The sequence below is a fragment of the Thalassophryne amazonica genome, chromosome 16 (genome assembly GCF_902500255.1).
Source record: "Thalassophryne amazonica chromosome 16, fThaAma1.1, whole genome shotgun sequence".
NCBI lineage: Eukaryota > Metazoa > Chordata > Actinopteri > Batrachoidiformes > Batrachoididae > Thalassophryne > Thalassophryne amazonica.
In genome coordinates this window covers 22442620-22458420 of record NC_047118.1, presented here as the reverse complement: position 1 = coordinate 22458420, position 15801 = coordinate 22442620, and positions in this window count along the sequence as shown.

Below are 15801 nucleotides of genomic sequence, written 5' to 3'. Positions count from 1 at the left end.
TTTCAATTGATGGGATAAGAAAAGTGTCCAAAATATCAACGTAAACTTGTGCATTTATTGATATACCAGGGGTTGTACTTGCATTGTGAGACAGTGTCAACTTTTATAATTTGGTCGTTTTGGCTTCATCTGGTTGTGGCAGATAGATGGCTTCTTTCAACGGGTGGGGATGGACCAGTTGTTTGTTTGGGTGGATACCATCCAGGACCCAAGGCGGTTCCATGGTGTTGTGGATGTGGTGACGTGACACCAGCTCATGCTGCCAGACTTGACTCGACTTGACATAATAATAATGCATGTCATCACTTTAATGTTGCAGCTGGTCAATGTGGAGCTCAGACTTTGGCTTTGGCAGTTTCTTTCACTTCCAGTATGACATTACATACTGCTGGGTGGAGCAAGGTAGTGCAGTGGTAGCATGCTTTCCTCAATGTGAAAAAACTCTATGGTTCAAAGCCCATCAGTTCCCTAAGCTCCTGGTGTGAAGTTGGATGCCTCACATGGCAGCACCCTGACAACAGTAAGGTAAAGTGATTTGACAATCTAGAACAAATGGACTACCGCAATATATATCTAGTCCATTCAATATAGAACTTGCCAAACCCACGTGTGGTTCTTTACTCTGTTGGCTGGGACTCTGGGGGTAATTGTGCTAGAGGGGGAAAGAACTCTCCTATTACACCTTGTAGATTAGTGGTCAGTGTTGGGGGGCAGGGGAGCTTTTATGAAACATGCATGATTCATATATGACAATAAGAAAACCAATAAAAAACTATAAATCATAAGAAGTATTTGTTTTCTCTGGCTCTGTACCCAAAGAGCCCCTTAAAGTTTTTGTCTTTTTTTTTCTGGAACGGACGCTTTTGTTCCCTTGCAAAAGGATTTGTGTTACCTTGCAAAACTTACCAGAAATCAGCAATGTACTGTGTGGTGCATGACACAAAAGTCAGATGATTAAGCAAGTAAGTATTGTGAGAAAATACAAATACTGGTAAGGAAATACAATGTGAGGAAAGGGGAGAAGGTTTGCAAATATTTTTGTAAGGGAATACAAAAGTATTGTGACAAACGATACTTGTGACAACAACACAAACAAACCCTGAATGAGTGCAAATTTATGAGGTGATCCACAGATGCCCACTCCCTTATGACACACACACACACACACACGTTAGAAGGATGGCAGCATATGTTGCTCCAAAACCTGGATGTACCTTTCAGCATTGATGGTGCCATCACAGATGTATAAGTTGCCCATGCCATGGGCACTAACACACTCCCATACCATCACAGATGCTGGCTTTTGAACTTTGCGCTGGTAACAATCTGGATGGTCTTTTTCCTATTTTGTCCGGAGGACACCACGTCCATGATTTCCAAAAACAATTTGAAATATGGACTCATCAGACCGCAGCACACTTTTCCACTTTGCGTCTATCCATTTCAAATGAGCTCGGGCCGAGAAGGTGGCGGCGTTTCTGGATGTTGTTGATGTATGACTTTTGCTTTACATGGTAGAGTTTTAACTTGCACTTGTAGATGTAGTGACAAACTGTGTTAACTGACAATGGTTTTCCGAAGTGTTCCTGAGCTCACGTGGTAAGATCCTTTACACAATGATGTCGGTTTTTAATGCAGTGCTGTCCGAGGATCAAAGGTCATGGGCATTCAATGTTGGTTTTCGGCCTTGCCGCTTACGTGTAGAATGTTCTCCAGAGTCTCTGAATCTTCTGATTATATTATGGACTGGAGATGATGGAATCCTTAAATTCCTTACAATTGAATGTTGAGAAACATTGTTCTTAAACTGTTGGACTAATTTTTCATGCAGTTGTTCACAAAGTGGTGATCCTCGCCCCATCTTTGCTTGTGAATGGCTGAGACTTTTGGGGTTTAAAGTTTAAAAGACACAAGTCTGTCAAAGGTTTAAAGCAGAGGTCTCAAACCGGTTCCAGAAAGGGCCAAGAGGGTGCAGGCTTTCTGTGCAACCACCCACTGCAGCAGGTGATTTCACTGACACTTTGAGCAGGTGGAATCAGTTAATCAGTGAAATCACCTGCTGCAGTGGGTGGTTGCACAGAAAGCCTGCACCCTCTTGGCCCTTTCTGGAACCGGTTTGAGACCTCTGGTTTAAAGTTAACCCCGTGAGCCTCACAATGTATGATGCAGGTCTGTTTCTGAATGCAAGATGAGCCTGGTGAGGGCTTGCAGAGCTGCAGAGTCCATTAGCACTAAATGCGTCTGTAAACACAATTCAGTCATCACTCAGTTGAAAACACATGAGCAACGATTTCTTACGAAATACACTGTATTGTTCATGGCACAGGAAAGAAACCTGTCCAACAAGGAAAACCAGAGCCGTTTGTAACTGCTAATTTTCCTCTGCAGTTTCTTGGGATGTGGATTTGGATGTGGATGGTTGATGATTGACATGTGATTTACTCACCAGACTTGCAGGTTCGAGGTTTTTAAGACAAGTTTCTTTTTTTTCCTTCTGAATACAGCCAAAAATGTGCCCTCTTGTAAAATTGCACAAACTCTCTACTATGCAAATTGAGAAGTTGAGTAACGTCTTAGTATCGTTTATGTAACTTTATAAGAAGATTAGAAGCTTGACTGTTGGGTGCATGCGCTCTGGTTTCTGTTTTGTGCTCACTATACTGCAGACAGGCTGACAGCCTCTTCTTGATGAGGTAATAAAAACACAAGACAAGTCTGCACATGGTTTCTGAGGATGCATCCTAATGTCACCTGTACTGTTTCCCAAAGCTACGCCTGTAAAAGTGCTCAGTTATATTACTTCAAAAACAAAATGTGCCCCCACGTCTATAATATAGACAGTTGAGTGCAAAAGATGGCATCCCCTTAATTTGAACTGGCAAAAAGAATAAAATTAGCTTCTTTTTTTTTACACAAACATATTATTTTTAGCCCATTCAGCTCATACAAATATTCCTTCATCATCAAAAGTAATAAATACAGACAAAAACAGCATAAAAAGAATGTTCTGAAATAACAAAAATGATATCAATCCAAGTGCTTGCATCCCCTTTTAAAATTGTATGTCCTCCCTTTTCAAACCTCATTGTTTACCCTCTGAGTAGCTTTTGTATCCTCTTGTAGAGATATACATACACTTAAAAAAAAAAAGGTCTGTGCAATTAATGGAGAAAGCCTGTGAAATCACGACATAAAAATGTGTAACGAAACTGAACTGTGAACAGTACAAATATGTTAAAATAATCATATACCATTGTGGAGTTTACAAATGACTGTAGTTTAAACACAGAAAAACTGTAATATAAAAAAATGTACAATACATTTACATTTTACAGATGAAAAATTTTAAGAAATATTCTAAAATACTGATAGTTGAGGGTTTGAAATAAGACGTGATGTCTGTTTAAACTACATTTTGAGGATATTTAAGCATAAGGTGGACATTTTGCAGAGATTTTATCTTCTAAATAGACAATAAAATTACAACAAATTTACACTGTAAAGTTTACATAATGTAAATTTTACAGTAAAATTACATGTCATTTTATTTGTGTTTTCTTGTCTTGTTTTAATGTGTTTTTAATTTTATTCTATGTTGTTTTTATTTTACTGTAAAGCACTTTGGCTACCTTGAGTGTTGTAAAGGGCTCTATAAATAAACATTGATTGATTGCTTATGTAAAACCATTTACATAGTCACTGTAATTCTTACAGAATTCCCCTGGTAACCACAGCTGCCAGAATTTTTCTGTAAAAACAACAGATTTTTTTTTTTTTACAGTGTATATCCCACAGAAATACAAACAGTACTGTAAATCTATGTGGAGTAGGTAGGTCTCAAAAACTGGGAGGTCGTGCAAGAAGGAGATTGGTGAGGAAAGCCTCCAAGAAACCCAGATAACGCTGAAGAAATTATAGGTAGGGCTGAAACAACTAATCGAGTTAATAAATTAAAATCGATTATTAAAATAGTTGTCAACTAATTTAGTCATCGAATAGTTGCTAAATAACTTTGTTTTACCGCAAATGTTTTGTTTCTTCCATATAATCAACCGAGCTTTGCTTTGAATCTTGAACCAATGAAGGAATTCTTCGAGCTGCTGCTTCATTGGTTTCATTTGTTTTATTTTGCTTTATCTTAATTTTTCTCCACTAAAACCCCAGTGAGCATATGTCTGTGAGAATATTTACCTTTTTTATGTTAATCTGACCTGTTATGGTCTTCTGAAACAGTTGATAGATGTATTTTATTCTAACGCCGATGCTAACGCCTTACCATGTCTATGGTGTTTTCAATGTTAAAGTTAGCGTTAAGCTTCTGGCATTTCAGCATGTTTGTGTTTTTGTTTTCTGTATAATAATTAATGGCTCAGCATTTGTTGTCGTAAAAGAGTGAAATGTATTACAAATTATAATATTTTTATTTATACATTAATAATAATAGTAACTAGAAGCACTCAGAGAGTGCAAACCTCCGCCAAGGCCATGGGGTCACTGACACCATAACATCTACACGCTGTGGAATCATTGAACCTAACAAAGTCTAACAATGATGTTTGCTCAGTAGTAAAATTTAGTAAAAGTTTATTGCAACTTGCACCTTTCCCAGAAGCTACTGTCATCTGAGCACAGATATTGATATTGCATGTGCTTATAGACAAAAACAAATGAGACAAAATTCAATTTATTATTCAACTAAACTGCAAATATATTAATTTTTTAACATTTATGAAACACTTCTCTAAACAAGGCCATAGGGTCACTGACCCTAAAGAGAATCCCTCCTTGGCACAGTGATCTATTTTTTTTTTTTGTCTCTTTTTCTAAAATTGTATATAATAGTCATTAGATTATTAATATATAAACAAAATAAATTTAAGAAATATTACAATTTGAAAACAAATGCACCCGAACGTGATGACAGCTGCAACTGCTTAATGCTAACTTTTAACATTGAAAATGCCATAGACATGCTAACGCGTTAGCATCAGGATCCGGATCGTGATCCGGATCACCACTAAAATTTAATCACTTGTTCCTCTTGTCACTTGCAACTTCTCCACAAAATTTCATCAAAATCCAATCAAAACTTGTAGGATTTTTTAAAAGAATTTATTTGTAAATTATGGTGGTAAATAAGTATTTGGTCAATAACAAAAATTAAACTCAATACTTTGTAACATAATCTTTGTTGGCAATGACAGAGGACACAGATTTAGACAGATTTGTGAACAAAATTTGAGAGAAATATGTCTTTTGTGTATATAGAAAATTTTAGATCTTTGAATTCAGCTCATGAAAAATGGGAGCAAAAACAAAAGTGTTGCATTTCGGAAGAGTCCTGGTGGATCTCAACTTCTTCCATTTATGGATGAAGGAGGCCACTGTGCCCATTGGGACCTTCAAAGCAGCAGAAATGTTTCTGTCCCCTTCCCCAGATTTTCACATTGTTATTATGGGGTACTGTGTGGAGAATTATGAAAAAAAAGAAAGAATGTCATCCATTTTGGAATAAGGCCATAACTTAACAAAATGTGGAAATGTGAAGCACTGTCAATACTTTACTAATGCACTGTGAGTGCTGATTTGCAAATATTTCATTTTTTACAAAATTCTTGGGTACTGTGGGACTTTAGGAAATTCTAATTCTGCCTCTTGTTTTTCTTGCTTGTTATATAGAATCCAAGGCAGGATTGTGGACACATGTTTGAAGATAGGTGTGCATATTGATCCATTTGAGAGCTTTAGTGTTTGTGAATGAAGGAGTTAATTTTCAACATCTTTTCCCCTAATGCTAAACCTCTCCTCTGAGAATCATTTTGATAAATGCTTAACAGCACACTTAATGCTTAACAGCTTCGTTGTGAGGTTTTTTTTTTTTGAGCTACTAAAAAAGCTTCTATCTTGGAGAGATAAGCTTGAAGTTGCAGTCACACAAGCGTGTCTGATAGCTCGTGGTATGCACGAGCAGATTGGGGGGGTGGATTAATTCCATCCAGAGGCCTTCTGCCTGTCAGAAATCCCCCTTTTGGAGCATTTCCATAATTTCAGAAATGCAGCTGAGCTCAAACTTGTGTCTACATTTGTCTCAGTAAACTAAAAGTCTGTTATTTGAAGTAGCGTCGGTGTTTGCATCTGTTCTATCGCCTTCCGTCAAGCTGTCACAGTTGATAAAACACTTATCTTTTGACTTTTTCTGATAGAAGATGTGAATGAGAATGGGCCACATTCCAGCAGGGCAGCCGCCGTGTCTCAATCATCAGCGCTGATCGGCGGTTATAACGCCGCACATCCAGTGTGAAACTATGTGGGAGGAAAGTGACATATTTGAATTACACAGCAACTGGTGCATCTCCATCAAAATTCTCTGACGTTTTTGCAAGCTAGGAAAGACAAAGGCTGTGTTTTGTTTCAGCAGTGATGTTGATGTATAGCATCTGTCACTGTGCTCATGGGAGAGGAAAAAGAGACAGGAAAAAAACAAAAAAAAAAAACAAGAGAAGCATGAGAGACAGAGAAGGAAAAAGGAAGCCATAACAGAATCCACTCGAAAACCGATGTGGTGTTTGCCTTGTGCTTTCTGCAGTGAATTGTTGTGTGGCTGGTGGCAGATTGTCGTAACAACACGTCAAGGCAATGACTCGCAGGAGATCATGCTGAATTAGACCTTGATGCTTTCAAGCTGTGTTTTCAGCTCAACCATCTTGCAACACACAGAAATTTGAAGAACTATGGCTCCAAGTCTGGTCTGGGGAGCAGACGCTGGTGCTGGGCGTTGCTGCATCCACTACACCATAGAACCGCCCCGGGTCTTGGATGATGGCCATGGACCCAGGCAGCCGGTCTATCCCCACTTCTACAAATGAACCATCTACTCACCCAGTCAGGTGAAATGTGGGCATTCCATTGCTTTCTCCAGCTACTGGGATCCTCAGCACTGAGGCACCTGCATGCTGGATCATGCCCAGAGAAATGCACCACATGGCCAAAATGTTGTAGCTGGTGTTCCTTCAAAGTGAGTCTCCCTGCGTAAGTAACTTTCTACGTTTACATGCAGCCAATAACCCTTTCATAGCCCTTTCATAACTGGAATATTAGCAATAACCCGGTTGCGCACGGCCATGTAAACACCCGCAAAAACCCGAATATGCTCATATTCCAGTTTTTAAAAATCCAGATATGACCCCGGGTTACACCTTTTCTAACCCGAATATCAGGTCATATAAACGCGCATCGGAATATCCCCATAGAAAGGAACATTATTTTGTGCGAAGCAGGATTTGCATGAATGCCAGACCAAATCAAGCACTGGTGGAAGGCATGCGTCGCTGTTTAGATGGGGATATTCCAAATGATACCAATGACCATGTATACAGGAGTAACTCTGTCTGCATAAGCATGTAAATGGGGTTATTCCTAATGATTCAGAAACCGGAATATGGACCTTATCCCGAATATTAACGGCATGTAAATGTAGCCACTGATCGCTTGATGCAAAGGCATTCCAAGGTACCCATGGATACTTGAAGAGTCCATGTATCACCTTACGTCACTAGTTCGCATCCAAGTATCAGAACCTACAGTAAGATTGGAACTATGGTGCTGAAGAATTAAAAAAAAAAAAAAAAAAAAAAAAAGAAAATCAGCTAATAACTAAATCTGATGGGCCACTTGTACTAGAATGTGGGTGACTTTTACTAGAGTAAGTCCTGGACTGGTCCTGAGTCCTACTGGGCTGGTGTTTATACACAGATATCATAGTGTGAAAGTGGATGAGAGTTGCAGGTTATTAGCCAAGGCCAGTACATTTACAGTTGGGTGGACAGACACAATGCAGATGAAGTGTCTTGTCCAAGGACGCAAGCAGATAGCAAGAAGTACATGCCTGGAATCAAACCCTCATTTCTATATTGGTAGTCTAATTTTGCTCCCATAGAACCACCTACTCTCTTGCAAAAGCAGAAACAGGTGGGAGAAGCTCAGTGGGAGGAGATGGGCTTCCAATATGTCAACCCGAGTTTGAGTCCTAGTTACATTTTCTGTTGGTGTCCTTAGACCAGTCACTTTCTCTGCAGTTGTAAATGTGTACCAGCCTTGGCTGGGCAAGTAATCTGTGATGGACTGGTGTTTCATCCAGGGGGAGTCACAGACTCTCGTCTGCCTCACACCACGGTACCAGTGATGAGCATCAATGGGTCTCAGGGCTTATATAGAGGTTACTTTTACATATTACAATAAAAGTGAATTTAAGTTTGCTCTGCCTGTTGACATTTCACAGAGATTAGATTTGTGTAGACCTGCAGGTCCAGGTGGAGGCTTTTCAGTTCAGTTGTTCCACATGAACAACCTGGCAAGAGCAAAAGTGGCACATGAGGTAGAAACAGTTGAATTAGTGAAAGCGTAGCAGTATTTTATGCATTAGCCCCCACTATGTCGCAACAAACAACTTCCACAGTCCAGATTTAACCTCGATGATCTGATTCTCATGGCGTCCCATGGTGGGAATGCTGTGGGCCACATCCTCCTTCTCCATGACTGGCAGCATGAAAGTTTTCCTGATGGGGTACAGTCCAGGATGCTGCAGACAAAAGCATCAGCCATTAGGTTCGCTGAGGCCAAATGACAGCTGTGATCAACTCAGAGATTGTGGGGGAGGGTGAGAAGAGGCATGAACGCCTTCATTTGTTCCAACCCAAGTTCTGTGACTCACATCAGGAGATCAACTCCTTCTATCTCCCCACAGAGCCTGGCATCCTTCCATCTGCAATACTTAGGACTGTACTCCATTGGACGTTCCAGGAGACCATTTAAACGTTGACTATGTAAATAATATTAATATCTAACAGGCTGTTGCAGAGGTTGTATAGTTCTTTTTGGAGTGGAATTTGGAATTCTCGGAAAAACGCTTACAGATTTTTATGGACTTTTAACTGTGGCAGGGGACATCGTCTGTGTTTAATCAACTGGCAGTACGCTACCAGTGTGTGGAGGCTCCTGAGCCAGACTCCCTGAGATAATGTTTTTGGTTTTGGCTACTTTATATTTGGAGGTTCAGATCTGTGAAACGATATCTATTTGCATTCCTGACAGTGGGCAAAAAGTGTTACCGGTATTAATTAACACACACTCTCACTGGACAACAACTCAAACTGCTAGATGAGGAATGGCTTGGACATTAGCTGAAAATGAACAAAGATCTTTTTTATGCATGAAAAAGAAAATGCCTGATGGAGACAGAAAAATGAAAATGAAAGAAGGAGGACAGTTGATCTAAAATGCATCCGCAAAGTATTCACTATTCACAATGCTTCACTTTTTCCACATTTTATGTTACGGCCTTATTCCAAAATGGCTGCAATCCCCCCCCCCCCCCCCCTCCAAATTTCTGCACACAATACCCCATAACGCCATGTGAAATTTTTTTTTTTTTTTTTTTTTTTTTAGATTTTGCAAATTTATTAAAAATAGAAATAATAATAATAAACTAAGAAACACATGTACATAAGTATTCACAGCCTTTGCCTGAGCTCAAAGTTGAGCTCAGGTGCTCCTGTTTCCACTGATCATCAATCAATCAATCAATTTTTTATATAGCGCCAAATCACAACAAACAGTTGCCCCAAGGCGCTTTATATGTAAGGCAAGGCCATACAATAATTATGTAAAACCCCAACGGTCAAAACTACCCCCTGTGAGCAAGCACTTGGCTACAGTGGGAAGGAAAAACTCCCTTTAACAGGAAGAAACCCCCAGCAGAACCAGGCTCAGGGAGGGGCAGTCTTCTGCTGGACTGGTATAGGGGCTGAGGGAGAGAACCAGGAAAAAGACATGCTGTGGAGGGGAGCAGAGATCAATCACTAATGATTAAATGCAGAGTGGTGCATACAGAGCAAAAAGAGAAAGAAACAGTGCATCATGGGAACCCCCCAGCAGTCTAAGTCTATAGCAGCATAACTAAGGGATGGTTCAGGGTCACCTGATCCAGCCCTAACTATAAGCTTTAGCAAAAAGGAAAGTTTTAAGCCTAATCTTAAAAGTAGAGAGGGTATCTGTCTCCCTGATCTGAATTGGGAGCTGGTTCCACAGGAGAGGAGCCTGAAAGCTGAAGGCCTCTGCCTCCCATTCTACTCTTACAAACCCTAGGAACTACAAGTAAGCCTGCAGTCTGAGAGCGAAGCGCTCTATTGGGGTGATATGGTACTACGAGGGTCCCTAAGATAAGATGGGACCGATTATTCAAAACCTTATAAGGAAGAAGAAGAATTTTAAATTCTATTCTAGAATTAACAGGAAGCCAATGAAGAGAGGCCAATATGGGTGAGATATGCTCTCTCCTTCTAGTCCCCGTCATACTCTAGCTGCAGCATTTTGAATTAACTGAAGGCTTTTTAGGGAACTTTTAGGACACCTGATAATAATGAATTACAATAGTCCAGCCTAGAGGAAATAAATGCATGAATTAGTTTTTCAGCATCACTCTGAGACAAGACCTTTCTGATTTAGAGATATTGCGTAAATGCAAAAAAGCAGTCCTAACATATTTGTTTAATATGCGCTTTGAATGACATATCCTGATCAAAAATGACTCCAAGATTTCTCACAGTATTACTAGAGGTCAGGGTAATGCCATCCAGAGTAAGGATCTGGTTAGACACCATGTTTCTAAGATTTGTGGGGCCAAGTACAATAACTTCAGTTTTATCTGAGTTTAAAAGCAGGAAATTAGAGGTCATCCATGTCTTTATGTCTGTAAGACAATCCTGCAGTTTAGCTAATTGGTGTGTGTCCTCTGGCTTCATGGATAGATAAAGCTGGGTATCTCTGCGTAACAATGAAAATTTAAGCAATACCGTCTAATAGTACTGCCTAAGGGAAGCATGTATAAAGTGAATAAAATTGGTCCTAGCACAGAACCTTGTGGAACTCCATAATTAACTTAGTCTGTGAAGAAGGATTCCCCATTTACATGAACAAATTGTAATCTATTAGACAAATATGATTCAAACCACCGCAGCGCAGTGCCTTTAATACCTATGGCATGCTTCTAATCTCTAATAAAATTTATGGTCAACAGTATCAAAAGCAGCACTGAGGTCTAACAGAACAAGCACAGAGATGAAATCCACTGTCCAAGGCCATAAGGAAGATCATTTGTAACCTTCACTAATGCTGTTTCTGTACTATGATGAATTCTAAAACCTGACTGAAACTCTTCAAATAGACCATTCCTCTGCAGATGATCAGTTAGCTGTTTACAACTACCCTTTCAAGAATTTTTGAGATGAAAAAGAAGGTTGGAGATTGGCCTATAATTAGCTAAGATAGCTGGGTCAAGTGATGGCTTTTTAAGTAATGGTTTAATTACTGCCACCTTAAAGCCTGTGGTACATAGCCAACTAACAAAGATAGATTGATCATATTTAAGATCGAAGCATTAAATAATGGTAGGGCTTCCTTGAGCAGCCTGGTAGGAATGGGGTCTAATAAACATGTTGATGGTTTGGATGAAGTAACTAATGAAAATAACTCAGACAGAACAATCGGAGAGAAAGAGTCTAACCAAATACCGGCATCACTAAAAGCAGCCAAAGATAACGATACGTCTTTGGGATGGTTATGAGTAATTTTTTCTCTAATAGTTAAAATTTTGTTAGCATAGAAAGTCATGAAGTCATTACTAGTTAAAGTTAATGGAATACTCAGCTCAATAGAGCTCTGACTCTTTGTCAGCCTGGCTACAGTGCTGAAAAGAAACCTTGGGTTGTTCTTATTTTCTTCAATTAGTGATGAGTAGAAAGATGTCCTAGCTTTACAGAGGGCTTTTTTATAGGGCAACAGACTCTTTTTCCAGGCTAAGTGAAGATCTTCTAAATGAGTGAGACGCCATTTCCTCTCCAACTTACGGGTTATCTGCTTTAAGCTACGAGTTTGTGAGTTATACCACGGAGTCAGGCACTTCTGATTTAAAGCTCTCTTTTTAGAGGAGCTACAGCATCCAAAGTTGTCTTCAATGAGGATGTAAAACTATTGACGAGATACTCTATCTCACTTACAGAGTTTAGGTAGCTACTCTGCACTATGTTAGTATATGGCATTAGAGAACATAAAGAAGGAATCATATCCTTAAACCTAGTTACAGCGCTTTCTGAAAGACGTCTAGTGTAATGAAACTTATTCCCCACTACTGGGTAGTCCATCAGAGTAAATGTAAATGTTATTAAGAAATGATCAGACAGAAGGGAGTTTTCAGGGAATACTGTTAAGTCTTCTATTTCCATACCATAAGTCAGAACAAGATCTAAGATATGATTAAAGTGGTGGGTGGACTCATTTACATTTTGAGCAAAGCCAATAGAGTCTAATAATAGATTAAATGCAGTGTTGAGGCTGTCATTCTCAGCATCTGTGTGGATGTTAAAATCGCCCACTATAATTATCTTATCTGAGCTAAGCACTAAGTCAGACAAAAGGTCCGAAAATTCACAGAGAAACTCACAGTAACGACCAGGTGGACGATAGATAATAACAAATAAAACTGGTTTTTGGGACTTCCAATTTGGATGGACAAGACTAAGAGTCAAGCTTTCAAATGAATTAAAGCTCTGTCTGGGTTTTTGATTAATTAATAAGCTGGAATGGAAGATTGCTGCTAATCCTCTGCCCCGGCCCGTGCTACGAGCATTCTGACAGTTAGTGTGACTCGGGGGTGTTGACTCATTTAAACTAACATATTCATCCTGCTGTAACCAGGTTTCTGTAAGGCAGAATAAATCAATATGTTGATCAATTATATATCATTTACCAACAGGGACTTAGAAGAGAGAGACCTAATGTTTAATAGACCACATTTAACTGTTTTAGTCTGTGGTGCAGTTGAAGGTGCTATATTATTTTTTCTTTTTGAATTTTTATGCTTAAATAGATTTTTGTTGGTTATTGGTAGTCTGGGAGCAGGCACCGTCTTTACGGGGATGGGGTAATGAGGGGATGGCACGGGGAGAGAAGCTGCAGAGAGATCATCCTTGAGATGTTTCTACAGCTTAATTGGAGTCCACCTGGGGTAAATTTAGTTGATTGATATAATTGGGAAATGCACACACCTGTCTACATATAAGATCCCACAGTTGACAGTGCATGTCAGAGCACAAACCAAGCATGAAGTCAAAGGAATTGTCTGTAGACCTCTGAGGCAGGATTGTCTCGAGGCACAAATGTGGGGAAGGTTACAGAAACATTTCTGCTGCTTTGAAGGTCCCAATGAGCACCGTGCACTCCTTCATCCGTAAATGGAAGAAGTTCAGATTCACCAGGACTCTTCCTAGGGCTGGCAGCCCATCTAAACTGAGTGATTGGGGGAGAAGGGCCTTACTCAGGGAGGTGACCAAGAACCCAATGGTCATTTTGTCAGAGCTCCAGCATTCCTCTGTGGAGAGAAGAGAACCTTCCAGAAGGACAACCATCTCTGCAGCACCAGTCAGGCCTGTATGGTAAAGTGGCCAGAAAGAAGTCACTCCTTAGTAAAAGGCACATGGCAGCCCACCTGGAGTTTGCCAAAAGGCACCTGAAGGACTCTCAGACCATGAGGAACAAAATTCTCTGTTCTGATGAAAAAAGATTGAATTCTTTGGCATGAATGCCAGGTGTCATGTTTGGAGAAATGAAGAGAATGTTATGTTTGGAGATGTGAAGCATGGTGGTGGCAGCATCACTGGGAGACTAGTCAGGATTGAGGGAAAGGTGAATGCAGCAATGTACAGAGACTGGAGTGATAGGGTCATTTTTACTGCTGAAAAATGGACTAAGCAAGCCAAGATATCAAAGGAGTGACTTCAGGACAACTCTGTGAATGTCCTTGAGTGACCCAGCCAGTGCCCAGACCTGAATCCAATTGAACATCTCTGGAGAGATCTGAAAATGGCTGTGCACCGACGCTCCCATCCAATCTGATGGAGCTTGAGAGGTGCTTCAAAGACGAATGGGAAAAACTGCCCAAAGATAGGTGTACCAAGCTTGTGGCATCATATTCAAGAAGACCTGAGGCTGTAATTGGTGCCAAGGTGCATCACAAAGTATTGAGCAAAGGGTGTGAACACAAACATACAACCCCATTCCAGTGAATTTGGGATGTTGTGTGAAATGTAAATACAACAAAATACAATGATTTGCAAATCCTCTAAACCTATATTCAGTTGAATACACCACAAAGACAAGATATTTAATGTTCAAACTGATAGACTTTTTGTTTTTGTGCAAATATTTGCTCATTTTTAATTAACTGGGGAGTTGTGAGTAGAAGTTGAGGGGGACAATGAATTTACTCCATTTTGGAATGAGGCTGTAACATAAAATGTGGAAAAAGTGAAGTGCTGTGAATACTTTCCGGATGCACTGTATCGTGTGCATGCACAGTTTTTTATGTTACCATGTGCAAAATCAGTCATCAAAGTGTGGAGAAGCTATGAAATAGTCAATTTTGATGGTACACTATAATGTGATGATTATTTATGGAGCTTGTGACCCAGTGATCTGCTTCTCTGAACGCCAGAACAGAGGAGTCTTTAAGATCCTCTGGCACCTCTCTGAAAGCGTCTCATTCTGCTGGTAGCACAAGCTTGATTTTTGGGAAGTCAGACTTCCGCCGGCGACGTGTTCATTCTTCTTCACTTGCACCGTCTGCTGATTCACAAACTGCTGACATTCGTGTTTACAGGTGATCGAATGCCTGTGAAAATTATTTAGGTTTATTTAAGTTAAATGAAAGGACTCAGATATCTTGGTGTAGAAACATCTTTTAAAAATGTTGCTGGGGAGTTACGTAGGCACAATTAAAAAAAAATTCAAATATTTTCACTCATGTATTGGAGCTCATGCAGGGGTATAGTTTTTTGGTGGTGTGTGTCCATCTGTGAACAAAATAACTTGAAGAGTTTTGAACCAGTTTGAACAAATGTTGGTGCAATGATTGAGGATCAATGAAAAACAGAGGAATTTGATTTTGAGAAAATCTTTTAAAACACAAGATGAAAATTTGCGCCCAGAGGCTGACACAGTATTTGAACAGTGAGTCTTTTTGTAATTTTGCATTAAGATGTGATCATGACTTCCAGCGTTACTTCATAGGGTATAACAAAAAATATTGCATTCCAGTCAGTCTGCAGAAGCCGTAAGTAAACGGACAATTGACTAGCAAGCATTTATGGGATGAGGTTGTGGTTTTCTCCTCATTATTTCCTGGAAAAAAAGCTAAAAAGTCTGGAGTGGATTCCAAGTGTTGTTTCTTTTTTGGTAGCTGTTCATTAGATCCCTCAGCATGAGTTGAGATGCAAAGAGGTGCTGATGTAGGTGAAGAAGGCCATAATTATTCTGAAAATAATAAATAAATAATAATAATAATAATAATAATAATAATAAAAACATACCTGTCTAGCAGATAACAGACCAAAAGACCTGGAAGAACTCCGAAACCAAAGTGGACAATGGCAGACCTCTTTCCTTGATGAAGTCTTTCAGAACATGTACCCAAGTCAAGAACACTCTGGATGAGGTTGTCATATTATTATCAAAGTCTACAAATAAAAGGTGCTTTCATGAGTAAAGATCCAGAGGGCTTACAATGAGGTGCAGACTACTGGGAACACTCAAGAACAGGAAGGCCAGATTTGAGTTTTGCCAGAAAACATCAAAAAGCCTTCACATGTGGAACAAGATTGTTTAGATAGATAAAACCAAGAGTATTATCATTATGATTGACAGTGCAGAATGATAATGGCAAACAAAACAAAACAAAAACAGTTCCACATC